Source organism: Physeter macrocephalus, chromosome 20 (assembly GCF_002837175.3).
Source record: "Physeter macrocephalus isolate SW-GA chromosome 20, ASM283717v5, whole genome shotgun sequence".
Classification (NCBI taxonomy): Eukaryota; Metazoa; Chordata; class Mammalia; order Artiodactyla; family Physeteridae; genus Physeter; species Physeter macrocephalus.
This window is the reverse complement of record NC_041233.1, coordinates 25,076,307-25,103,213: the sequence shown is the minus strand read 5'-3', so window position 1 is coordinate 25,103,213 and position 26,907 is coordinate 25,076,307.

Genomic DNA, 26,907 nt, shown 5'->3' with positions numbered 1-26,907 from the left:
TTTTTTTTTTAACTTAGCAATATGCTTTTGAGATCTCATCCTGTCAGTACACACTTTTTAACAGCTGATTGTATTTCAGTTTGAATGTCTGTAATTTATTTAATTATTTCTTTATCTATGGGCATTTAAGTTTTCTCAGATTTTTGCAGTTATCAGCAACACTGAAATGAACATCCTTTATTCTTGTCTCTTGTGCAAATGTCCTAGAATAACTCTAGAGTAGGTGCCTAGAATTGTTGTTTAAAAGGTATACATGTTTCTAATTTTGAAAGATACAGCCAATTTGCCCTACAGTCTATGTACCATTCTTTATTCCGTCAGCAGTTTATTGCCTCTGATACTTGATATCAATCTTGTACATTTTTACTAATATAATGGGTAAATTTAAAAATTTTAATTTATAGTTTCCAGATTACTTGTGAGTTTGTGCATCTTTTTGTTTATTGACTGTTTACATTTCTTTCTGTGAAATTTCTTATTCTGTTCTTTGCATATTTTTAAACTGGGTTGTTTTTGTTTTCTAAAAATTTATTTATTTATTTATTTTTGGCTGTGTTGGGTCTTTGTTGCTGCGCGTGGGCTTTCTCTAGTTGCGGCGAGCGGGGGCTACTCTTCGTTGCGGTGCGCGGGCTTCTCATTGCGGTGGCTTCTCTTGTTGCGGAGCACGGGCTCTAGGTATGTGGGCTTCAGTAGTTGTGGCACGCGGGCTCAGTAGTTGTAGCTCGCAGGCTCTAGAGTGCAGGCTCAGCAGTTGTGGCGCATGGGCTTAGTTGCTCCGCAGCATGTGGGATCTTCCTGGACCAGGGCTCGAATGCGTGTCCCTTGCATTGGCAGGCGGATTCTTAACCACTGTGCCAGCAGGAAAGCCCCACCCAGGCTTTTTGGTTTTGTTTTGTTTCTTGTGGCAGCACCAAGAGGCTAGCAGAATCTAATTTCCCAGGGATCGAACCTGGGCCCTGGCAGTGAGAGTGCAGAGTCCTAACCAGGGAATTCCCAGTACCACCCAGTTTTAATTATTGCTGAAGGTCAGGTCCCCCTCAGTCTTAGAATATGTATAAGAACAGATTTTTTTTTTGTTTCTTTCAGGTTTTGTTACAAACAAAGATTCTGTTGGGAATGTAATTGGGATTGATTGCAACAAATAAATTACTTTATGGGTGAATTTGTACACCCATGAATTTACAATGTTGAGACTTTCCATTTAGAAACAGTGTATTCTCTTTAGGTTAAAAAAAAATCCTTTAGAAAAGTTTATAGTTCTCTTGATAGTGGTCTTGCACATGTCTACTTTTCTAGTTATTTTATGGTTATTTAAAGTTGATATGGCAATTGGGATCTTCTAGTCATGACATAAAAAGTTGGTTATTGCTGGCATATAGGAAAGCTGTTGAAACTTTTGTGTTGATCTTGAATTGGATAACGTAGTAAATCTTTTTAAAAAATGACTTAAATGGTTTTTCATTTGATTCTTTTGGATTTTCAAGATAGTTATCTTTTTCAGCTCTTCTTGTCTTTGCCAATTTTCATTTTGTTGTATGCAATTTTTTTCTTATTTTGACATGTTTTATAGCTCTTTATGATAAAAATATTAATGATTTATTATATAGTTTGCAATGTTTTTTAGTTTGTTCTTTGTTTTTATGGGAAACCTTTTGACAATCAGTGGGTAAAACACTAGAATGGGCTACTGCAATGCTTCGAAGTTATTCTTGACAATAGGAAAATTCTAAGAGGGTTAGAATTATTCAAACCAAGTCTGGTGAATAAAACTATGAATTAAAAATAGAGGAAAAGGGGCTTCCCTGGTGGCGCAGTGGTTAAGAATCTGCCTGCCGGGCTTCCCTGGTGGTGCAGTGGTTAGGAGTCCGCCTGCCGATGCGGGGGACGCGGGTTCATGCCCCGGTCCAGGAAGATCCCAGGTGCCGTGGAGCGGCTGGGCCCGTGGGCCATGGCCGCTGAGCCTGCGCGTCTGGAGCCTGTGCTCCGCAGCGGGAGAGGCCACGGCAGTGAGGGGCCCACGTACCACAAAAAAAAAAAAAAAAAAAAAAAAAAAAGAATCCTGCTGCCAATGCAGGGAACACGTATTCGAGCCCTGGTCCGGGAAGATCCCACATGCCGCGGAGGAACTAAGCCCATGTGCCACAACTACTGAGCCCATGTGCCACAACTACTGAAGCCCGTGCACCTAGGGCCCGTGTTCCCTAGGGCCCGTGCTCCCAACAAGATAAGCCACCACAATGAGAAGCCCGTGCACCGCAGCGAAGAGTAGCCCCCACTTGCCGCAACTAGAGAAAGCCTGTGTGCAGCAACGAAGACCCAACACAGCCAAAAATAAAATAAATTAATAAAAAAAAATAGAGGAAAAAAGCTCAGTTCTGGGTTCAAATGAGATTTGATTAGAAAATTCAGAAACTCTTTTAATCTTGTTTATAGTGATGTGTCATCTGAGTTAAAGGAGTTGAATTTAAATTTGGGGAGAGAATAGCTGAATAAAATTGATCAGGTTGAAAATACACAATAGAATATATAAATAATAATAATGTCTGATATTTAATCATACATATGGAAGAAGCTGGTTTTTCTGATTACTGTTATACCTGGGGAAAAAAGATAACTCTTTAGGAGCAATGTTCCTTCACAGCTCACTTGCGAAGGGAAATCCTGACATGTGGACATTCCTGAGTTTAGCATTGAGCGGGTGGTTGACATAGCAGAAAGAATGTGGGCTTTGGAACCAAACAAACCTTGGTTCCCATTCCAGTTGTTCCCTTATTAGAATTGTGATCTTTAGCTCATTGTCATAGCCTCCTCTGTAAAATAGTATGCTTAAAAAATGGTATATCACATCAAATAACATCATCTACTGCTCAAAATTGATACTGCTGTGCAGCTTCATTACATGGTGCAAATATTTGATCACTGAAAAGCATACTATTACTTAGGAGGTCTGAATTTATATGTTTGCTGCTGAACCATCAGTAACACCAGTCAGATTAGGGGTTAGGAGAACCAAGAACCTAGGGTTAGTACCACATAGGTTAGGTACCAAGCACCTAGAAACATGTTAGAAATGCAGAATTAGAATCTGCATTTTAACAAGATCCCCAGGTGATTCATATACACCTTAAAGTCTGAGAAGCAGTGATCTAATGTGCAGTATCTAAAGGAAGGTGGTAACTCCAACTCAAAGCAGTAGGGGTTGAGATGGTAGGAGCTATAGAAAATTAGGCAGGTAGTCACTCTGTGGTTCCAGATGATTCATTTATTCACTGTAGGACCCTCTCACCAAGCTGGGGGATACAAGGAACATCTTCTAGGAGACAGGGCTAGCATGATCCTGGTTGGGTGTCTGGTCACTAGCCAGGGTGTTTGGCATTAGAGCAATAGCTTTAGTCTCTGCAGGAATCTAGGCTAGCTGTGCTGTTCAATATGGAAGCCACTAGCCACATGTGGCTATTAAAATTAAATAAAAATTCAGTTCCTCAGTCATGCCAGCCACATTTCAAGTACACAGTAGTCACATGTGTCTACTGTATTGAACAGCACAGTGCACATGTTGAACATTTCCATTAGTGCAGAAAGTTCTGTTGGACAGCACTTGAGAGGAATAGGCAGAGCTTCCAAGGTAGGGTGGGTATTTGCCTTAAAGGCTGTGTCAAAATGGCCAAGTATAGAAAGCAGAGAAAAATCCATGAATTGCTGGTCACACACATAACTCCCCATCCCGTTCCAGAACCTTTCCATTGCTGTTAGCTGCTGATAAATTCCCTGTCCTGTTAAGGTCTGGGTGTGCCTGCAGTGAAAGCATCAACTAAAAGGTAAGAGAGGGCAGAAGCTGACAAGGAAAATGTTCTGGAGAAATTGCTGAACATTGGGAAGAGTAGGAATGGCTGGGTATGGAGTTAGGACAATCATCTGAAGTACTAAAAGAGATAATTTAGCTGCTAGTAAAACATCATTGCTCCCAGAAGAAATAATACTGAAAATAAATTCTAATGTCCACGTTAATGCCGAACCAGTCACCAACTTGATCACATCTTCACTAAAGTTTTTTGTTTGTTTGTTTTTTGTTTTTTGCGGTACGTGGGCCTCTCACTGTTGGGGCCTCTCGCGTTGCGGAGCACAGGCTCCGGACGCACAGGCTCAGCAGCCCTGGCTCACGAGCCTAGCCGCTCTGCGGCATGTGGGATCTTCCTGGACCGGGGCACGAACCCGTGTCCCCTGCATCGGCAGGCGGACTCTCAACCACTGCGCCACCAGGGAAGCCCATTCACTAAAGTTTTTAAGTTGGTCTATCAATGTTAAAAATATGAACTTTTTTTTATGTTTAATGAGAATTAGTGGGAAAGTAGAATTCAGTTTGAGGTTCACTTTTCAGTCCTTCCCCCCAGAGAATACATCTATAGAAAAGGCTATCCAAATTCTATTTATTTTTGTTTTGGGGACAGTGCCATATAGTAAATTTGTGAATTACTCTATTTCTCTTTTTTTATTGATGGTTTATATCAGACACATACATGAATATTTGTAGGATGTTGTATGTATAAAAATGTTTTAAATTTTCTGTTACTCTTTCAGAGTTTTCCTTATTTCAGTTTGGCTATGTAGGCAATGGCTTTGGCCATACCACGCAGCATGAGGAACTTCCCGAGCAGGGATCAAACCTGTGCCCCTTGCAGTGAAAGCACGGGATCTTAACCACTGGACCACCAGGGAAGTCCAGACCAGTGGCTTTTAAGAAAAACCTATTACATTTGTTTTTTGCAAATAGAAAATATAGCCCTTTCATTGTTGGTATGCAACTAATGAAGTTTCTGAAATTGACATTTCAGTATTTTAGCACTTTCCGTTAACAGTACCTTCCTGTACTACATTGAAAGCAAGAAACATGTTCCCAAAAGCACATTTTTCAAATAACATTTCTTTTTTTTTTTGGCTGCGCTGCAAGGCTTGTGGGATCTTACTTCCCCCACCAGGGATTGAACCCAGGCCCTGGCAGTGAAAGCACTGAGTCCTTACCACTGAACTGCCAGGGAATTCCTTCAAATAACATTTGAATTTTTAAATGAAAACAGAAGCTGAGGATAAGACTATATTGGACTCTTGCAAAATATATTTTTGTCAGTCTTCTTCTGACCTGTGTATAGATTCATTTTTTCCTAAGACATGAAAAGTAGGCTTTTAATATAAAGCTGGTGGGAAGTCAGTGACTTCCCAGAAGAAAAAAATGTTCATTTTCTCCTGAGAAGAAAATTTGGATAAATACTTTTCAGTTACTACATTAGTTTCATAGTAGGTTTGTAGAAAAATTCGCTTACTATAGAAACAGAGCTTTCTCTTTGTATGTCATTGTCTCATTTCTGACCTGGGCTCAGCTCTTGTTTCCCTGTGCAGATCCACTTCCTTTGGTGGTGCATCCTGTCCTGGGTGTTGACCCCAGTCAAAGCTGTATGGTGCCAAAAGAAAACAAGTTCCTTGATCCTTTTTTGCTATTTCAGCCTCTTATTTATCTTTACTTGTGGTCTTTGAAGACCAGAAATATGTTTGTGAACAATTGAGAATTGCATCATGGGGATGCAACTCCTACAGTGTTGGGGAACACCAGAGAGAGGCAATATCATTTTAATCTTGGGTTTTTCCCCTTCTTCGGGCCCACCAGGTCTAAGGAAACTTCTAGTTATTTAACAGAATTGAAATAAGAAATTTTGTAATTACAAAGGTAGGTTTTAGACACCTCAGAGTCACAGAGTATTTATTGATATTGAGAATACACGTTTAAATTATTCATGCTTTAACAGTCAGCACCAATGTTTAAATCACAAATTGCCACGTAGCAAGTTATTTTGGGTAGGAAATTTGTATGAACCAAACTCTGGTAATGATTTTAATTGGGCAAAGTATAGAAGTCTGATTTAGAGGCGTCTTTTCCTACGTCTCCTCTAAAAATTCATGAAAAGAAACAACTCCCTTTAAAATTCAACTTGTTCTTATTTCACAATGACTTTCATCCTTTTTATGCCTTATTTCAATAGATAGTTACTAAGCATCTGCTTTTTTTTATGTATAAAGAGAATTTTTTTTAAAAAATTAAATAATTAATTTTATTTTTGGCTGCGTTGGGTCTTCATTGCTGCGCGCAGGCTTTCTCTAGTTGCGGCGAGCGGGGGCTACTCTTCATTGCAGCGTGTGGGCTTCTCATTGCGGTGGCTTCTCTTGTTGTGGAGCACGGGCTCTAGGTGCATGAGCTTCAATAGTAGTGGCACGCGGGCTCAGTAGCTGTGGCTTGCAGGCTCTAGAGTGCAGGCTCAGTAGTTATGGTGCACGGGCTTAGTTTTTCCGCGGCATGTGGGATCTTCCCAGACCGGGGCACGAACCTGTGTCCCCTGCATCGGCAGGCGGACTCTCAACCACTGTGCCACCAGGGAAGCCCAACAGGCAGATTCTTAACCATTGCACCACCAGGGAAGCCCTAAGCATCTGCTTTTAAAATAAGTTTTACTAAGGTATAATTCACATATCATACAATTCACCCATTTAACGTGTACAGTTCAAAAGTTACTATATGTGCAGAGTTGTGCAACTGTCACTTCAATCAATTTTATTACATTTTATCAGTCAGAAAGAAACTATATATCCATAAGAAGTCATTCTCCATCCCAACCCCTCCCTCCCTTGACAACTACTAATTTATTTCTGTCTGTATAGATTTACCTATTCTGGACATTTCATATAAATGGAATCATAAAATACCAATATGTGGTCTTTTGTGACTGACTTCTTTCATTCAGCATAGTATTTTCAAGGTTCATCCATGTTGTGGCATGTATCAATGTTTTATTCTTTTTATGGCCAAAAAAAATATTCCATATTCCATTATATGAATAAAGCACATTCTTTTTATCCATTCATCAGTTGAGACATTTGGGTTGTTTCTACTTTTTAGCTATTGCGAATGAGACAAATGAGGTGCTTAGCCCACAAAATAAGGATACTAAGGGTTGTGCAAGTGCAAAATTTAAGGAGGCAGTCACTTACTCTCAGGGTTGTGCAAGTGCAGGGTTACTTGATTGACCTTGAGAGTGAGTGCCTCCTTAAATTTTGTACCTGGGAGCCTCCAGTGTCCCCCCATAGTCTTGACAGTGGATTGGCTTTCCTTGAGCTTCACTGAATATCAACCACTTAAAAAAACCGAGTAAGAAGGTATGCTTTACTCTTTGTCACTTTCCTGTTCAATAGCGTTCGGTGATCTGCCATTGACTATCAAAGACTAACCTGTGATTTGTGATTCTAGTTTTATTTCTAGTTAGATTTCCACTGTCTTATTTCAGCCAGTGTAAACTACTTTCTATTTCCTAACAAGTCAAAAGCTTTTCTATTAACCTGACTTTGCCCAGTGCCATTTTTCACCTGGAACTGATACATTGAACAGAACCTATTTGTGGTGGCATTGATGAGGGTGAACCGCTATTTGAGCTTATGACATTAATCTTGTTCAGATTCTAGTTCCCAAGTATTAGATATAATCTCCTTCCTCTCTAGATCACAGATATTTTTCAGGAAACTAGTTAGGAACTTTCTGACTAGATTTCTTACTCAGAATGCAGAAGATATGTGTCCCTAGTCAGGACAGATTCCATAGTTATGGCTTAAATTTTTCTCTTTTTTTTGTTTTGGCTACTCAGTGCAGCATGTGGGTTCTTAGTTCCTCGACAAGGGATTGAACCTGTACCCCCTTAACCACTGGACCACCAGGGAAGTCCCCAAATTGTTATTTTTCCTACATTTCCTACAATTTCCTCAAAGTGCTTTGCTTAGCTCTTGCTGAGCAGTGCCCAAGGGGATTACTAACCTTATGCAACTGATTTGTTTGTGCCAATCTCTGTTTGTGCCAATCTCTGTTTGTGCCAATAAAGCCATCCAAATTTGAGGCCATTAAAAGTAAAATCAAGTCATAGTAATGCATGTACATTGTTTAAAAGTGAAATGATACTTTAAGGCTTATAAGGAAAAACATCTTTCTTCTGCTCTACTCTTCCTTACCCACTCCTGATTCTTGTTCTTCAGAGCACTTTTAAATGTTGTCTTTTTTTTCCTTTTTTGTATTTACCTTCATATATATTTCTAAATAATATGCTTAAACTGCTATTTCCTATCCCCACCCCCATACACACACACTTTCTCTCCCAATGTAAGTATAACATTATTTTTTTTAGTTAAATTAATTGTGGTAAGCAGAATAATAGCCCTCTCGAATATATCTGTGTCCTTATCCTCAGAACCTGTATGTTCCCTCATGGCAAAAAGGAATTAAGTTTGCTTATCAGCTGATTTCAAAACAGGGAGATTATCCTGTATTATCCAGATGGGTTCAATGTAATTAAAAGGATTGTTAAAAGTGGAAGAGGGAGGCAGAAGAGATGCTATGTGAGAAGGACTCAATCTCTGTTGCTGGTTTTGAATATGGAGGGAAGAGGACTGTAAGCAGAGGCATGCAGGCATCCCTTAAGCATCTGGAAAAGTCAAGGAAAGATTCTGCAATAGAACCAGAAGAGAACAGTAGCCTTACTACCACCATGATTTTAGCCCAGTGAGAGTGTGTTGGACTTTTAACCTACAGAAGTGTAAGATAAAAAATTTGTGTGGTTTTTTTTAAAAATTAATTAATTAATTTTTGGCTGCGTTGGGTCTTTGTTGCTGTGCGTGGGCTTTCTCTAGTTGCAGAGAGCAGGTCTACTCTTCGTTGCAGTGTGCAGGCTTCTCATTGCGGTGGCTTCTCTTGTTGCGGAGCACGGGCTCAGTAGTTGTGGCTCGTGGGCTCTAGAGCGCAGGCTCAGTAGTTGTGGCGCACAGGCTTAGTTGCTCTACAACATGTGGGATCTTCCTGGACCGGGGGTCGAACCCGTGTCCCCTGCATTGGCAGGCGGATTCCTAACCACTGTGCCACCAGGGAAGACCTCCGTGTAAATTTCAGAATAAGCTTGTTTAGGTCTAAAGAAGACCTTGCTGGGATTTTGATAGGAATTGTATTAAACTTACAGATTAATTTGGGGAGAATTGACATTTTTATCACGTTGAGTCTTCCAATCAATGAACAAGCCTGTTTATTTATGTCATCTTTGATTTCTTTCATCAAACTTTTAGCATGCAGACCCTGTATATGTTTTTGGAAAGTGTATATAGTTAAGTATTTAGTTTTTTTTACAGTGATTGTAAATGGTAATGTGTTTTTTATTTTCTTTTCTGCATGTCTATGGTTAGTACAATTGACCCTCGAACAGTACAGGTTCGAACTATGCAGGTACACTTACAAATGGATTTGTAAAAATAAATACATACTATAGTACTACATAATCCTCTGTTGGTTGAATCCGAGGATGTGGAACCGCCCATACTGGAGGGTGACTGTAAAGTTATAAGTGGATTTTCCTCTTGCTTAGGGGGTTCTGCATCCTGACCCCTGTGTTGTTCAAGGGTCAACTGTATATAGAAATGGAATTAGGACTTCCCTGGTGGTCCAGTGGTTAAGAATCTGCCTTCCAATGCAGGGGATGCGGGTTTGATACCTGGTTGGGGAACTAAGATCCTACATGCCGTGGGGTAACTAAGCCCAGGCACCACAACTAGAGAAGCCCACGCCCCACAGCAAAGACTCAGCGCAGCCAAAAAAAAAAAAAGGAAAAAAGAAATGCAATTGATTTTTTTTGTGTTAATCTTATATCCTGTGGCCTTGTTATTACTTCTAGGAGTGTTTTTGTAGATTCCTTGGGATTTACTATGTAGACCATGTCATTTGCAAATAGAATTTTATTTCTCCCTTTCCAATCTGTATGTCTTTTATTTCTCTTTCTTGCCTATTACAGTGCCTAGAACTTCTAATATTATGTTGATTAAGTGTAGTGAGAGCAGACATCCTTGCTTTTTTCCCAACCTTGGGGGGAAAGTATTTAGTATTTCACTTTTAAGTGTGATGTTAGCTGTAGGTTTTTGTTTTTGTTTTTGTTTTTGGCTGTGCTGGGCCTTTTGTTGTGGTGCGTGGGTTCTTCTTAGATGCAGTGCGCGGGCTTATCTAGTTGTAGCACTCAGGATCCAGAGTGTGCGGGCTCAGTAATTGTGGCTTGTGGGCTTAGTTGCCCTGTGGCATGTGGGATGTTAGTTCCCCAACCAGGGATTAAACCTGCGTCCCCTGCATTGGAAGGTGGATTCTTAACCACTGGACCACCAGGGAAGGCCCCTGAAGGTTTTTGTGTAGATGCTTTTTTATCAAGTTATAAGCACATATTTTAAAAATTTCAGGTGAAATCATATTTCTTCTGCAGTGCTTCTCCAGATTCCCCCAAGCTAATATTTACCCTCCGTGTTTCAACAGCATTCTGCTTATATTACTGTTATTGAACTCTTTCTTACTTGTTTTCTGGTTGATTTGTGTTCATCCATCCCTCCCTCAGACACATACACCCTCTAGGCTATGAGGGCAGATGCTGTTTTATTAATTTTCATATCACTAGTTTAGAACAGTGTGCCTGGCACCATTGAATTGTTCGATTGAGTGAGGGAGTGAATGAATGAGTAATTGAACAAGAGAATAAAAAACTCTCTCTCACAGGGCTTAAGATAGTTTTTAGTGATAAGGGTATGAACTTTGGAGCCAGACAGAATTCAAATCTCAGCCTTTCAATTTAATACTACTGTGCAAAGTTGGTCAAATTACTAAATATTTCTGAACCTTAGCTCTCTTATCTGTGAAATTAGTATAATAATAACCTACTTGAACAAATTAAGTGAAATAATAGATGTTAATTCTCAGTGCAGTAGCTACCATGTTGTAGGCACTCAAATTTTAGTTTTCTTTCTTTTTTTTCTTCATTGAACTGTATTTAGTGATAGTGATTGTAAAATCACTTTGTGAACCGCAAAAAGTTATTTCAAATATTGTTCATGTTTGTGTTAAAAACAGTCAAACTAATTTTGATTATGTTGGTTTAAGGGGAAAAAATAGGGACATGAGAAAATGGAGAAAGTTTGAATAACTTTTGTTGAGCAATACCATGTGCCAGCCACTAGGCTCAACACTTTACATATAGTAATCAATTTAATCTTTACAATAACCTATGAAGCACATACTTCCTCTGAAGGATTATTTCTTAGTTTTTTAATTGTAGTTTGCTTACCTCCACCCCTTCTAAATAAGCCTCAGGAATGGGGCTAATACACTTTAATGCAGATTTCAAACTTTGTATAGAATATGAAGAAGAATAATTATTTTATTTCTAAGCTCTCATTTTAGTATTTGGGGACTGTGTACTTTAGGTTAAGTCTTTGTTTTTTCAGCAAACCTTAGTGGTGACATTTATAGGCATACATTGGAGATATTGCAGGTTTGTTTCCAGACCACCACAATAAAGAGAATACTGCAATAAAGTGACTCACCTGAATTTTTATATCCCACTGCATATAAAAATTATATTTATACTATAGTCTACTAAGTGTGCAATAGCATTATGTCTAAAAAAATGTACTTTTTTTTTTTTTCCACGCTGCGAGGGCTGCAGGATCTTAGTTTCCTGACCAGGGATTAATCCCAGGGCCACAGCAGTGAAAGCGCCGAGTCCTAACCACTGGACGGTGAGGGAACTCCCCAAAATGTACATATCTTAATTAAAAAATAATTTATTGCTAGAAAATGGTAACCATCATCTGAGCCTGCAATGAGTTGTAATCTTTTTGCTGGTAGAGAGTCTTACCTCAGTGTTTATGGCTGCTGACTGATCAGGGTGACAGTTGCTGAAGCTTAGGGTGGTGGTGATGGTTTCTTAAAATAAGACAACAATGAAGTTTGCCACATCAATTGACTCTTCCGTTTATGAATGACTTCTCTGTACTATGCAGTGCTGTTTGATAGCATTTTACCCACAGTAGAATTTCTTTCAAAATTGTTGTCAATCCTCTCAAACCCTGCCACTGCTTTATCAACTAAGTTTATGCAATATTCTAAATCCTTTGTTGTCATTTCAACAATCTTCACAGCATGTTCACCAGGAGTAGATTCCACCTCAAGAAACCACTTTCTTTGCTCCTCCATAAGGAGTAACTCCATATCTGTTCAAGTTTTATCACGAACCCCTCAAAGTCATCTATGAAGGTTGGGAATAAACCTCTTCCAAACTCCTGCTAATGTTGAAATTTGACCTCTTCCCATGAAGCACAAATATTCTTTTTTTTTTTTTTTTTTCTTCTGGCCATGCCACGTGGCTTGTGGGGTTTTCATTCTCCACCTAGGGATCGAACCCAGGCCCTTGGCAGTGAGCGCATGGAGTCCTAACCATTGGACCACCAGGGATTTACCCACAAATATTCTTAATGGCATGTAGAATGATGAGTCCTTCAGAAGGTTTTCAATTGACTTTGCCCAGATCCATCAGAGGAATTACTATCTATTGCAGCTATAGCCTTACAAAATGTATTTCTTAAATAATAATGAAGCTGCACACCCAGATAGGGACTTGAACCCACTGTCTTTTAATTGTGATCACACACTGGTCTCAGGACTTAATGAAGCTCAGGTTCTTTATGTCTCATCACAGAAAGAATTCCGTGAGAGACAAAGTGATAGATACGGAGTGGATTTATTTAGAGATACACATTCCATAGACAGAATGTGGTCCATCTCAAAAGGTGAGAATGGTCTTGGGAGAAACACACTCCACAGACAGAGTGTGGGCCGTCTCAGAAGGCAAGAGTCCCTGAAATATGGGGTGGTTAGTTTTTATGGGCTGAATAATTTCATAGGCTAACGAGTGGGAGGATTATTCCAACTATTTTGGGGAAGGGTGGAGAGTTCCAGGAATTGGGCCACTGCCCGCTTTTTGACCTTAGCCTCCAAACTGTCATGGCACCAATGACACTGTAGGTGTGGCACTTAGATGCTAATGTATTATAGTGAGCATATAATGAGGCTCAAGGTGCACTGGAAGTCGAATCTTCTGCTGTCTTGGACCTAGTTGATTCTAACCAGTTTATGTCCTATCCTCAAGTGCTATGTCCTTTTTTTTTTTTTTTGGCCATGCCCCGCGGCATGTGGGATATAGTGCCCTGACCATGCCCCCTGCATTGGAAGCGTGGAGTCTTGACCACTGGACTGCCAGGGCAGTCCCTATGTCATTCTTTTAGAGGTTGTTCCCTGCCCCCTTCCGTTCTATTTCAATAAGACCTGAAAGTCAGAATTACTCCTTGATCCATGAGCTGCACAATGGATGCTGTGTTAGCAAGCATGAAAACAACATTAATCTGGTTGTACATCTCCATCAGAACTCTTGGGTGACCAGGTACATTGTCAGTGAACAGCAATATTTTGAGAGGAATCTTTTTTTCATATCTAAACAGTGGACTTAAAATATTCAGTAAACCATGTTGTAAACAGATGTGCTGTCATCCAGGCTTTGTTGTTCCGTTTACAGAGCACAGGCAGAGTAGACTTAGCATAATTCTTTTTTTAAAAAAAATATTTATTTATTAATTTGGCTGCACTGGGTCTTAATTGCAACACGCGGGATCTTTGTTGCAGCACGCAGGCTCTTTAATTGTGGTGTGTGGGATCCAGTTCCCCAACCAGGGATCGAACCCGGGCCCCCTGCATTGGGAGCACGGAGTCTTGACCACTGGACCACCAGGGAAGTCCTGACTTAGCATAATTCTTAAGGGCTCTAGGATTTTCAAAATGGTAAATGAGCATTGGTTTTAACCTAAACTTGAAACTGTGCACCTCAGATTGGTACTTGAACCCACGTGCTGGGACTTGAACTCAGCCTAAACCCAGATTGGGACTTGAACCCATGAGTCCGGGACTTGAACCTGGACAAAACAGTGATTGGGACTTGAACCCACGGTCCTTTTAATTAGAATCACTCACCTGGTGTCTGGACTTACTGAGGCTCAGGTTCTTTGTGTCTCAGTGCAGAAGGAATTCAGTGAGAGGCAAAGTAATAGGCAAGAAGTAGATTTATTAATATAGGACGCTTGTGAGAGATGCAAGCGGTCAGGCAAGGAAGCTCTGCCCCAAGGATTAAGTGGGCTACAATTTTATAATAAAAGGAAAGTAGGGGAGGGGAAAAAACAGCCTTCTTTGAGTAGACCTCAGGCTTACATCACTAGCTCCTCCTTCGTATTGGGCAGGACAGTGTCTGACCCTATGAGGTCAAACTAGAACTGTCATAGCACTTATTCAAATCAGTAGAAGGGTGGTAACATTTTTCTTTCACCTAATGACCTGGGTCATATCTCCTGCTTTTATTTATCGCTTTATAGTTAAGCAAGGCTGCTGTGTTCCACGACATTCCGATAGTTTTCTTGAGCGATCATTAACTTACAGTGGTCTCCCAAAGTTTCCTAGGTTTCCCTCTCTATCTATAATCCCATACTGGGACTTATACAACTACCTGTATAACTATCCTATCCTATCCCTATCAAAGTCACCGGCTGCACTGAAACCGAGCAGGACCTTGTGGGGCCTTCCTGGGTACAAAAGCCCCTCTGTGTCCCCTGTTTCTTGTTTGTAGAGAAACGTTTTAGTCTCCTAGGCCTTCCCTGAGTTCCACAGAGCAGACTCAAGCAGTTAGTAATTAGAGAAGTGAGGGAATGCAGAAACAAAGGAAAAGCAGTCAAGCAAGAAAAGTAATGATAGCTTAAACAATAGTTCAGCTATAAAACAGAATCATGGGCTTTGCTGGTGGCACAGTGGTTAAGAATCCACCTGCCAATGCAGGGGACATGGGTTCGAGCCCTGGTCCAGGAAGATCCCACATGCCCTGGAGCAACTAAGCCCATGTGCCACAGCTACGGAGCCAGTGCTCCAGAGCCCGCGAGCCACAACTACTGAAGCCCGCATGCCTAGAGTCCGTGCTCCACAACAGAGAAGCCACTGCAGTGAGAAGCCCGCGCACCTCAGCGAAGAGTAGACCCTGCTCGCCACAACTAGAGAAAGCCTGTGCAGCAACAAAGACCCAACTTAGCCATAAATAAATAAATAAATAAAAACAGAATCACAGGACTCCTAGTTCCTCCTCAAGAGATATACATAACGATCTGATGCATATCTTTGAGTTGTTCTGCAGAAAATAAAACCCCCACCCAGGTGGAGGTGACTGCATGCTGACCACAAGCGCTGGACCCCAGACTGGTTAGAACCAGAAAGTTGATGATTAAAATTTCCAAAATGTCATCCTGTTATCTCATCTTCAACCAACCAGAAGAAAGTCCATGAGCTGATCTTGCACCCTGCAACCCTCACCCCTAATGTTGCCTTTAAAAACCCTTCCCTGAAAGCCATCAGGGAGTTCAGGTCTTTTGAGCATGAGTTACCTGTTCTCCTTGCTTGGCACCCTGCAGTAAATACTGTACTTTCCTTCACCATAACTTAGTGTCAGTAGTAGATTGGCTTTGCTGCCTATTGGACAAGTAGACCTGAGTTCGGTTTGGTAATAGCATTAGCCTCTAACAAGAGAGTCAGTCTGTCCTTTGAAGGTTTGAAGCCAAACTTTGACTTCTCTCTAGCTGTGAAAGTCCTAGATGTCATTTTCTTCTAATAGAAGGCTATTTTGTCTACATTGAAAATCTGTTGTTTAGTGTAGCCATCTTTATTAATTGTCTTAGCCACATCTTCTGCATAACTTGCTGCAACTTCTACATCAGCACTTGCTACTTCACCTTGCACTTTTATGTTATGGAAATGACTTCTTTCCTTAAACCTCATGAACCAACCTCTGCTAGCTTCAAACTTTTCTTCTGCAGCTTCCCTACTCCTCTTAGCCTTCATAGAATTGAGTAGAGTTTGGGCCTTGCTCTGGAGTAGGCTTTGGCTTAAGAGAATGTTGTGGCTGGTTTGATCTTCTACCCAGACCACTTAAACTTTCTCCATATCAGCAGTAAGGCTGTTTCACTTTCTTATCATTTGTGTGTTCACTGGAGTAGCACTTTTAATTTCTTTCAAGAACTTTTCCTTTGCATTCACTACTTGGCTAACTGTTTCATGCATAAGGCATAACTTTTGGCTTATCTTGGCTCTTGACATGCCTTCCTCACTAAGCTTAATCATTTCTAGCTTCTGATTTAAAGTGAGAGACATGTGACCCTTCCTTTCACTTGAACACTTAGAGGCCAGTGTAGGGTTATTAATTGGCCTGATTTCAATATTGTTGTGTCTCAGAGAATAGGGAAGCCCTTGAAGAGGGAAAGAGATGGGGGAACAGCTGGTTGGTAGAGTGGTAAAAACAAAGCAACATTTATCAAATTTGCTGTGTTATATGCGCATGGTTTGTGGTGCCCCAAAATAATTACAATAGTAACATCAAAGATCACTGATCACAGACCACCATAACAAATATGATAATAATGAAAAAGTGAAGCAATAAATAAAGTGAGGTGTGTTTGTGTGTGTGTTTGTGCTTTCGACTTCCTTCTCTAGGTGTACGTTAGCTACCCCCAATATATTAGGTTCTTCAGTTTTATGAAATTGATCAGAGCAATAAATTCATTTATTGCCTATGGCACATCAGTTTTTTTCAACAAATATCACCAATAAAGCTTGAATTGATTTTTGTTTTTTTCTTTGGCCACACAGCATGTGGGATCTTAGTTCCACCACCAGGGATCAAGCCAGTGCCCCCTGTAGTGGAAGTGCAGAGTCCCAACCACTGGACCACCAGGGCAGTCCCAAGCTTGAATTGATTTTTGAAAGAAGAGAAAAGCAGCAGACTGTTTGAACTAAGATTTAAAATATTTCTCACTCAGTAATTTATATTTATCAGGTTTAGACCTATTTTGATTAGTTCTCTCTCTCTCTCTCTTTTTTTTTTTTTTTGTGGTACGTGGGCCTCTCACTGTTGCGGCCTCTCCCGTTTTGGAGCACAGGCTCCGGACGCGGAGGCTTAGCGGCCATGACTCACGAGCCCAGCCACTCCGCGGCATGTGGGATCCTCCCGGACCGGGGCACGAACCCGCATCCCCTGCATCGGCAGGCGGACTCTCAACCACTGCGCCACAAGGGAAGCCCTCTGTTTTTTTAAAAATTGTGGTAAAATACACAATGTAGAATTTACCACCTTAACCTTTTATAAGTGTACAGTTTAATAGTATTAAACATATTTACATTGTTGTGCAGCCAATCTCCAGAACTCTTCTCATCTTGCAAAACTGAAACTCAACACCCATTAAACAACTCCCCATTCCTCCCTCCCCGTAGTGCTTGGCAACCATAATTCTATTTTCTGTTTCTGAATTTGATTCTTCTAAGTACTTAATATAGATGGAATCATAGAGTATTTGTCCTTTTGTGCATGGCTTATTTCACTTAGCATAAGGTTCATATATGTTGTAGCATGTGTCAGAATTTCCTTCCTTTTTAAGGCTGAATAATATTCCATTGTATCTGTATATCACATTTTGCTTACCCGTTCACTTGCATTTCTTCCATCTTTTGGCTATTGTGGATAATGCTGCTATGAACCTGCTTTCAATTCTTTTTTTTTTTCCCAGTCTTATTGAGATATAATTGACATACAGCACTGTATAAGTTTAAGTTGTACAGCATAGTGATTTGATTTACATACATCATGAAATTATTATCACAGTAAGTTTAGTGAACATCCATTATCTCATATAGATACAAAATTAAAGAAATAGAAAAAAATTTTTTTCCTTGTGATGAGAACTCTTAGGATTTACTTACTCTCTTAACAACTTTCATATATAACATACAGCAGTGTTCATTATATTTATCATGTTGTACATTACATCCCTAGTACTTATTTATCTTATAGCTGGAAGTTTGTACCTTTTGATTGCCTTCATCCAGTTCTCCCTCCTCCCCCTCCCCACCTTGGTAACCACAAATTTGATCTCTTTTTCTATGAGTTTGTTTGTTTTTGAAGTGACCTACAACACTGTGTTAGTTCCTGTTACACAGCATAGCGATTCGATATTTCTATATATTTCAAAATGATCACCATGCTAAGTCTAGTTATGATATGTCACCAAAGATATTACATAGATATTGAATATATTCCCCAGACTGTATATTTCATACCCATACTCATTTATTTTGCAACTGGAAGTGTGTACCTCTTAATTTCCTTCACCTATTTCTTTTCTCCCCCCAGCTGCCATTCCCTCTGGAAACCACTTATTTGTTCTCTGTATCTATAATTTTGTTTTGTTTTGTTTACTCATTTGTTTTGTTTTTTAGATCCCACATATAAGTGAAATCATTCTTCTTTTGATCTTTTGCATTGTAATTTGATGACTAGTGTTCTGTTTGGATTCCTTTCTCTTTTTGTGTGTGTGGTTTTATTATAGATTTTTGGCTTGTGGTTACCATGGGGTTTATTTATTTTTTTATATCTTTTTAAAAAAATAAATATTTATTTTATTTTTCTGCATTGGGTATTTGTTGCTGAACGTGGGCTTTCTCTAGTTGCAGCAAGTGGAGGCTACTCTTCATTGTGGTATGCAGGCTTTTCATTGTGGTGGCTTCTCTTGTTGTGGAGCACGGGCTCTGGGCGCGTGGGCTTCAGTAGTTGTGGCACATGGGCTAGTCGTTGTGGCTTGTGGGTTCTAGAGCGCAGGCTCAGTAGTTGTGGCGCACGGGCTTGGTTGCTCCATGGCATGTGGGATCCTCCCAGAGCAGGGCTCGAACCTGTGCCCCCTGCATTGGCAGGTGGATTCTTAACCACTGTGCCACCAGGGAAGTCCCTACCATGACGTTTAAATATAGCTATATATCTATATGTATGTGATTATTTTAAGTTACTGATCTCTTAAATTCAGATGCATTTTAACAGCCCTGCATTTTTACTCCCCCCCACTCCCCACCCATGTTTGCTGGTTTTGACATCATGCTACATCTGTATGTATCCCTTAACTACTTATTGTGGATCCACTGTGCCACCAGGGAAGTCCCTACCATGACGTTTAAATATAGCTATATATCTATATGTATGTGATTATTTTAAGTTACTGATCTCTTAAATTCAGATGCATTTTAACAGCCCTGCATTTTTACTCCCCCCCACTCCCCACCCATGTTTGCTGGTTTTGACATCATGCTACATCTGTATGTATCCCTTAACTACTTATTGTGGATACAGATGATTTTAGTACTTTTGTCTTATAACTCTTCTACTAGCTTTACGTGTGGTTGGTTTACTACCTTTACCAATAAGATTTTTCTTTTTGTAGCTTTTATATTTCTAGTTGTGGACTTTTTTTTTTTTTTTTACTTAGAGAAGTCCACTGAACATTTCTGTAAAGTTGGTTTGGTGGTGCTGAACTCTTTTAGCTAGCTTTTTCTTGTCTGTAAACTTTAGATTTCTCCATCAAATCTGAATGAAAGCCTTGCAAGGTAGAGTATTCTTGGTTGTAGGTTTTTCCTTTTCCTCAGTTTAAATATATTGTGCCAGTCTCTCTAGCCTGCAGAGTTTCTGCTGAAAAGACAGCTGATAGCCTTATGGGAGTTCATCTGTAACTTGTTGCTTTTACATTGCTGCTTTTAATATTCTGTCTTTATCTTTAATTTTTGCCATTTTGATTACAATGTGTCTGTGTGTTGTCCTCTTTGGGTTGATCCTCTTGAGACTCTCTGTGCTTCCTGGACTTGGATGTCTGTTTCCTTTTTCTGGTTAGGGAAGTTTTCAGGTATTATATCTTGAAATATGTTCTCTGTCCTTTTCTTTTTCCTTTCCTTCTGGGACCCCTACAATGTGAATGTTAGAATGCTTGCTGTTTTCTGAGAGGTCTTTTAAGCTGTCCTCATTTCTTTTTTCTTTTTTCTGTTCAGCTTCCAGCTTGCTGTACCATCCCTCTGTATCATCTAATCTACTGTTGATTCCTTCTAGTGTATTTTTTATTTTATTTATTGTATTCTTCAACTCCATTTGGTTCTTCTTTATATTCTCTAACTGTTTGTTAAAAACTTCTAACTTCTGACTCTTTTTATCCAATCTTCTCCTGAGTTCTTTGAACATTTTTACGATCATTACCTTGCACTCTTTATTGGGTAGATTGCTTATCTCCACTCACTTAGTTCTTCTGGAGATTTATCTTGTTCCTTTATTTGGAACATATTCTTCTGTCGCCTCATTTTGCCTAATTTGCTCTTTTTATTTCTGTATATTTGGTAGATTGGTTATGTTTCCTGATCTTGGAGAAGTGGCCTTTTGTAGGAGACATCCTATGCATCCCAGTAGTGCACTTTCCTCTGGTCGCCAGAGCTATGTGCGTGGGTCCTTCTGTTGTGGTGGGTGGCCAGTAGTGCACTTTCCTCTGGTCACCAGAGCTATGTGCGTGGGTCCTTCTGTTGTGGTGGGTTGACTACTGTGGGTGTTCTGGTAGGTGTGGCTGTCCCCCTCTCTGGTTGGTTGCCAGGCCCTGACTTGTGCAGAGGCTACTGGCTGCTGGTGTGTGGGGCCGGGTCATGAGGAGGCTGGCTCTGGGGCCCCAGGGGTCCTGAGGCTAGTGCTGGCACACTGATGGGCAGAGCCATGTTCCAGGGTGGGTGGTTGTGGGGCTGGGGGTCCTGGATCTAGTGTTGGCCTGCCTGTGGGTAGGGCTAGTTCCTAACAGAGCTGGCTGTGGGGTCTGGGGTGTCCCAAGCTGGTATTGGCCCACTGGTGAGTGGGGCTGGATCCTGGGGCAGCCAGCTGAGGGGTCCAAGGTGTTACAGTGCTGTTGTCAGCCTGCTAGTGGGTAGGGCCAGGGCCCAGGGGTGTGGGGGTGGGCAGGTTCCTGATATGGTTGACTGTGGGGTCCTGGGTATCTTGAAGGTGGTGTCAGCCTACTGGTATTGGATTCCTCTGCTGATGCTTGCCCACTGGTGGGAGAGGCTGGTCCTGAGGCTAGTGCTGGCCCACTGGTGGGTGAGGCTGTGTCCCAGTGTCTCTGGCCAGCCTACTGGTGGGTGGGGCTGTATTCCTGCTTGGCTAGCTGCTGGACTGAGGTGTCCCAGTACTGGTGCTGATAGGCTGGTAGGTGGGGCTGGGTCTCGGCATTAATAAGCTAAAGGGTGGATTTCAAATTGGCGCTTGCCAGCACCAATGTCCACATGGTAGAATGAGCTCCCCAGAATGGCTGCTGCCAGTGTCTTTGTCCCCAGGATGAGCTCCAGTTGTCTCCTGCCTCTCCAGGAGGCTCTCCAAGATCAGCAGGGGGTTCTGACCCAGGCTCTTTTCAAATGACTGCTTCTGCGCTGAGTCCTGGAGTGTGTGAGATTTTGTGTGTGCCCTTTGAAAGTGGAGTCTCTATCTCCCACAGCCCTCTGCCTCTCCTGAAAGTAAGCCCCACTGTCCTTCAAAGCCAAATGTGGGGCTTGTTGTCCCGGTGCAAGACCCAGGCCTGGAGAGCTGGTTGTGGGCCTTGGACTCCTTGTTCCTTGAGAAGAACCTCTTCAATTGTAGTTGTCCTCCCACCTGTGGTTTGCCTACCTGGGGATATGGGTTTTGACTATACCATGTCACCACCCCTCCTATACAACTTTTTGTGGTTCCTTCTTTATTTCTTTAGTTGTAGAAGATCTTTTCTCCTGGTCTTCCAGTTTTTCTCATCAGTATTTCCTCTGTAAATAGTTGTTATTTTGGTGTGCCCATGGGAGGAGGTGAGTTCAGGATCTTCCTACTTCACCGTCTTGGCCGGTCCTCTCAGTTCTTTTGGATATATACCCATGAGTGGAATTCCTGGATCGTATGATAATTCTGTCTTTAATTTTTTTGAGGAATTGCCTTACCATTTTCTATAGTGGCTGCACCATTTTATATTACCACTAGGAGTTCCAGTTTCTTCACATCCTCATTTACAACTGTTATTTTCTGGTTTTTTTTTTTTTTAGATAGTATCCATCCTAATGGGTGTTTTCAATTTTCATTTTGGTTTTGATTTGCATTTCCCTAAAGACTCGTGATGTTGAGTATCTTTTCATATGCATATTGGCCATCTGTATATCTTCTTTGTAGAAATGTCCATTGTCCTTTGTGCACTTTTCAATCACTTGTTGTTAACTTGTAGGAGTTCTTTATATATTCTAGATATTAACTCCATATCAGATAAATGATTTGCAAATAATTTCTCCCATTCTGTGGGTTGTCTTTTCACTCTGTTGACTGTGTCTTTTGATGCTCAGAAGTTCTGTGTTTAAAAATTTTTATTATTTATTATTTAAGACATTTAAGAAGAATAATACAATAAGGATCCTTGTGTCTACTATCCAGCAAATTAAATATTACTAAATAAGTTGAAGGCTCCTGGTTTTCTCCTTCTTGATCACAAGTCACTTGCCATCTCTCAAAGGTAACCACTAATGAATTTGCTATTACTCTGACTAGTTTATATTCCTAACTCAGCCTGTTAGTGTATTAGAAGCTTACCATGACAGAGGTAAAAACACTGTAAAGGTCCTGTGGAAGGCTGAGATGGGAAGGGTTATTTCTTAGATTTTTTTTTTTTTAAGTTGAAAGCCCAGTTCGGCACTGTCAGACAGTTTTATGTAATAGGTGCACAGAAATATTTGTTGAATGACTATTTGGTACCAAGGTACTTTTAAATTTTTTAATTTTATTTTATTATTTACTTTTGGCTGCATTGGGTCTTCATTGCTGTGCACGGGCTTTCTCTAGTTGCGGTGAGCGGGGGCTACTCTTTGTTGTGGTGTGCGAGCTTCTCATTGTGGTGGCTTCTCTTGTTGCAGAGCACGGGCTCAGTAGTTGTGGCGCACGGGCTTAGTTGCTCTGCGGCATGTGGGATCTTCCTGGACCAGGGCTTGAACCCATGTCCCCTGCATTGGCAGGCGGATTCTTAACCACTGCGCCACCAGGGAAGCCCAGTACCCAGGTACTTTTGATTGAAGATAATTAAAGTACCAATATTACATCATTTTGAAGTGAATTCTACGTAACTTTTGAGTTAGTATTATTATGTGTTTTACCAATAAATACACAGCTATGGCTGAGTAAATGTTTTCTTAGAAGTAGTGAAACTGAGGGGCAAACTTGGGTTTGGAGCATTTAGCTGTAAATGCATATAGTGCATTTAGCTGCCTCTGTTAATTGAGACTTGTAGAGAAGACAAGCAGAATAAGAGAATGGAGAAGCATTACATTCCTGGTTTAAGAAAATGAGTTGTAAGTTCTGAAAAAAGGGGTGATTCTGGTCAGTTCTGACTCTGGGCAAGGACCTGTTGAAACAAATAGTGTGATGTTCACAGGGTAGAAGTGAAGAATCTGACCTCCATTTTAAGCTGAAAATGAAATCCTTCTCTAGTGAGGCCATACTGGGAGCAGCAGCAGCTGCTACTGCTATACTGCCGCCTGAATTTGGTGGCTATGTGAGGTGGCCAGAGCAGGAAATGATTCCGTGGCAGTAGGCATGTATAGAGAAGGACTTGTTCTGGCTCTGGCCAAGTGGTTACACAGGTTGTGGGTGTCACTTTAAACATACAAAGACCTGCTGGCTGGAGGAGGAGCAACTTCCTGAGGATCAGGTGCACATCTGAAGGGATGAGCTCATCCTTCTAACCAGACCTGCTCTAGATGCTGAGTGAATGTTTTCCTAATTGCAAGTCCTGCAGCTGGGAGAAGCAGGAAATGGTTGAAGCTTCAGGCACTTTGTGAGTAGCAAAAAAACAGAAGCAATTTTGGGACTCTTGAAATGCGTTGTTGTGAATATCAAGTTGAAGGTGACACATGTGCACATTCATTTTTTTCTCTAAGTTGAGGTTTGCAGTAAAGTGTGTCGATGGTTGAGGACAGCTTTGGTGGTTTTAACTTTATTCTAGTGATTCGTTTTGAGGTGACTTAATAGTTTATTTCCTATACTGTCTTGTTTGATTTTGCTTCTTTGGGAAACAAAAATCCTGGGGGTTCCTTTTTAATTTCCAAGGATCTCTATGGCTTTTTTAACGCTTTAGTTAATGGGACTTAGCCCCTTTTTAAGTCCCCTGTGCTGGCTTTCAGAGCCCTATGCATGATTGTATTTTGTTTTTTGTTTTAATTTACCTAAACTATTCACTTTAAGTAAGCTTCTTTAAAATTAAGTTGGATTAAGAAAGAAATATCAATTATTAATTATTTTTTAGTAAACTTTTTTCTTTTGAGATACTTCTCAAAATTCACACAGAATTAGAGATCTGATATACTCTTTACCCAGTTTCATCCAGTGGTAATATCTTGCAAAACTGTAGTGCAAAATCACAACCAGCATATTGACATTGATACAGTGAGGGTACAGAATATTTTCATCACCACAGGATACATCATATTACCCTTTTACAGCTATACCCACTTCCTTTGCACCTACCCACTCCTTAACCCCTGTCAACCACTAACTGAAAAATCAGTTTTTAAGCAAGAAGCTTTGTGTGTTGTCTTAAGTAGTTTTGTGTTAGAGATCTACGTGACCTTATGAAAAGAGCCCTAGGCTGCAATAGGAGATTTTGGTTCATTGTAGCTCTTTGACCTTGGGTAAATAATTTAAATTTCTCTGTTCTTCAGTTTCCCTATGTGTAAAATAGGATAGTGGTATATTAATTTCTGTTTAACCTATTTATAGGATTTTTGAGAAATTCTAAAGTTCTTTAAAAAATAAGCACTCTATAGATTAGTACTAGCACAATAGTTTTCAAAGTAGAAAGTATATAGCAAATTGTAAACTACAAACTAGCCCAGATGGCAAGAATGATCATTTTAAAGTGAATTTAAATTTTAAGGCTCAGTTGAATTTCAGAGTACTGAATTAACTGGCTGATGATCTCAGAGTCACTGTTGTTAATCTTGGAGAAATCATAAAAAACAGAGAGAAACAAATGTCCTGATATCCAAAAAGAGGAAAGTAGTTGGAAAACTGCAGACCTGTAAAATTAATGTTAAATACAGAAAAATTAAATTATAAGTGATCAAACAGATTTTATGGTGTATTAATCCAAAAGACTTAGTATAGGCTGATTTATCATAACAAATTTCTTCTATTTCTATTCTTAAATTCTATTACTTCTATTTAGAATTACGAGGTTAGTAGATCAAGAGATTGTTCTAGTTATAGTCATAATCCCACAGTTTCCCAGTCTTTCTTTTTTTAACAGCTTTATTGAGATATAAGTCACATACCATATAATTCACCCATTTAAAGTGTACAATTCAATGGCTTTTGGTCTATTGCATTGTTAATGTTTTTTAATGTTTAAATTAATGCAATTTTTTAAACATCTTTATTGGAGTATAATTGTGTTACAATGTTGTGTTAGTTTCTGCTGTATAACAAAATGAATCAGCTATATGTATACATATATCCCCATATCCCCTCCCTCTTGCGTCTCCCTCCCACCCTCCCTATCCAACCCCTCTAGGTGGTCACAAAGCACCAAGCTGATCTCCCTCTGCTATGCGGCTGCTTCCCACTAGCTATCCATTTTACATTTGGTAGTGTATATATGTCCATGCCACTCTCTCACTTCGTCCCAGCTTACCCTCTCCCGCCCCCATGTCCTCAATTACATTCTCTACATCTGAGTCTTTATTCCTGTCCTGCCCCTAGGTTCATCAGAACCATTTTTTTTTTAGATTCCATACATATACGTGTTAGCATATGCTATTTGTTTTTCTCTTTCTGGCTTACTTCACTCTGTATGACAGACTCTGGGTCTGTCCACCTCACTACAAATAACTCAATTTCGTTTCTTTTTATGGCTGAGTAATATTCCATTGTATATATGTGCCACATCTTCTTTATCTATTCATCTGTTGATGGACACTTAGGTTGCTTCCATGTCCTGGCTATTATAAATAGTGCTGTAGTGAACATTGTGGTACATGATTCTTTTTGAATTATGGTTTTCTCAGGGTATATGCCCAGTAGTGGGATTGCTGGGTCATATGGTAGTTCTATTTTTAGTTTTTAAGGAAAAAACTGTTCCATACTGTTCTCCATAGTGACTGTATCAATTTACGTTCCCACCAACAATGCAAGAGGTTTCTCTTTTCTCCACACCCTCTCCAGAATTTATTGTTTGTAGATTTTTTTTTTTTTTTTTTTTTTTTTTGTGTGGTATGCGGGCCTCCCTCTGTTGTGGCCTCTCCCGTTGCGGAGCACAGGCTCCGGACGCGCAGGCCCAGCGGCCATGGCTCACGGGCCCAGCCGCTCCGCGGCACGTGGGATCCTCCCAGACCGGGGCGTGAACCCGGTTTCCCTGCATCGGCAGGCAGACGCGCAACCACTGCGCCACCAGGGAAGCCCCTGTTTGTAGATTTTTTGATGATGGCCATTCTGGTCTGTGTGCGGTGATACCTCATTGGATTTTTTTTTTTTTAATTTATTTAATTTATTTTTGGCCGTGTTGGGTCTTCGTTGCTGCGTGCGGGCTTTTTCTAGTTGCGGAGAGAAAGCTTGGTAGATTTTTTTGATGATGGCCATTCTGGTCTGTGTGCGGTGATACCTCATTGTAGATTTTTTTTTTTTTAATTTATTTAATTTATTTTTGGCCGTGTTGGGTCTTCGTTGCTGCGTGCGGGCTTTTTCTAGTTGCGGAGAGAAAGCTTGGTTGCGGTGTGCGGGCTTTTCATTGTGGTGGCTTCTATTGTTGTGGAGCACAGGCTCTAGGCGCACAAGCTTCAGTAGTTATGGCACGCAGGCTCAGTAGTTGTGGCTCATGGGCTCTAGAGCGCAAGCTCAGTAGTTGTGGTGCATGGTCTTAGTTGCTCCACGGCATGTGAAATCTTCCTGGACCGGGACTCGAACCCGTGTCCCCTGCATTGGTAGGTGGATTCTTAACCACTGCGCCACCAGGGAAGTACACCTCATTGTAGTTTTGATTTGCATTTCTCTAATGATTAGTGATGTTGAGCATCCTTTCATGTGTTTGTTGGCAATCTGTATATCTTCT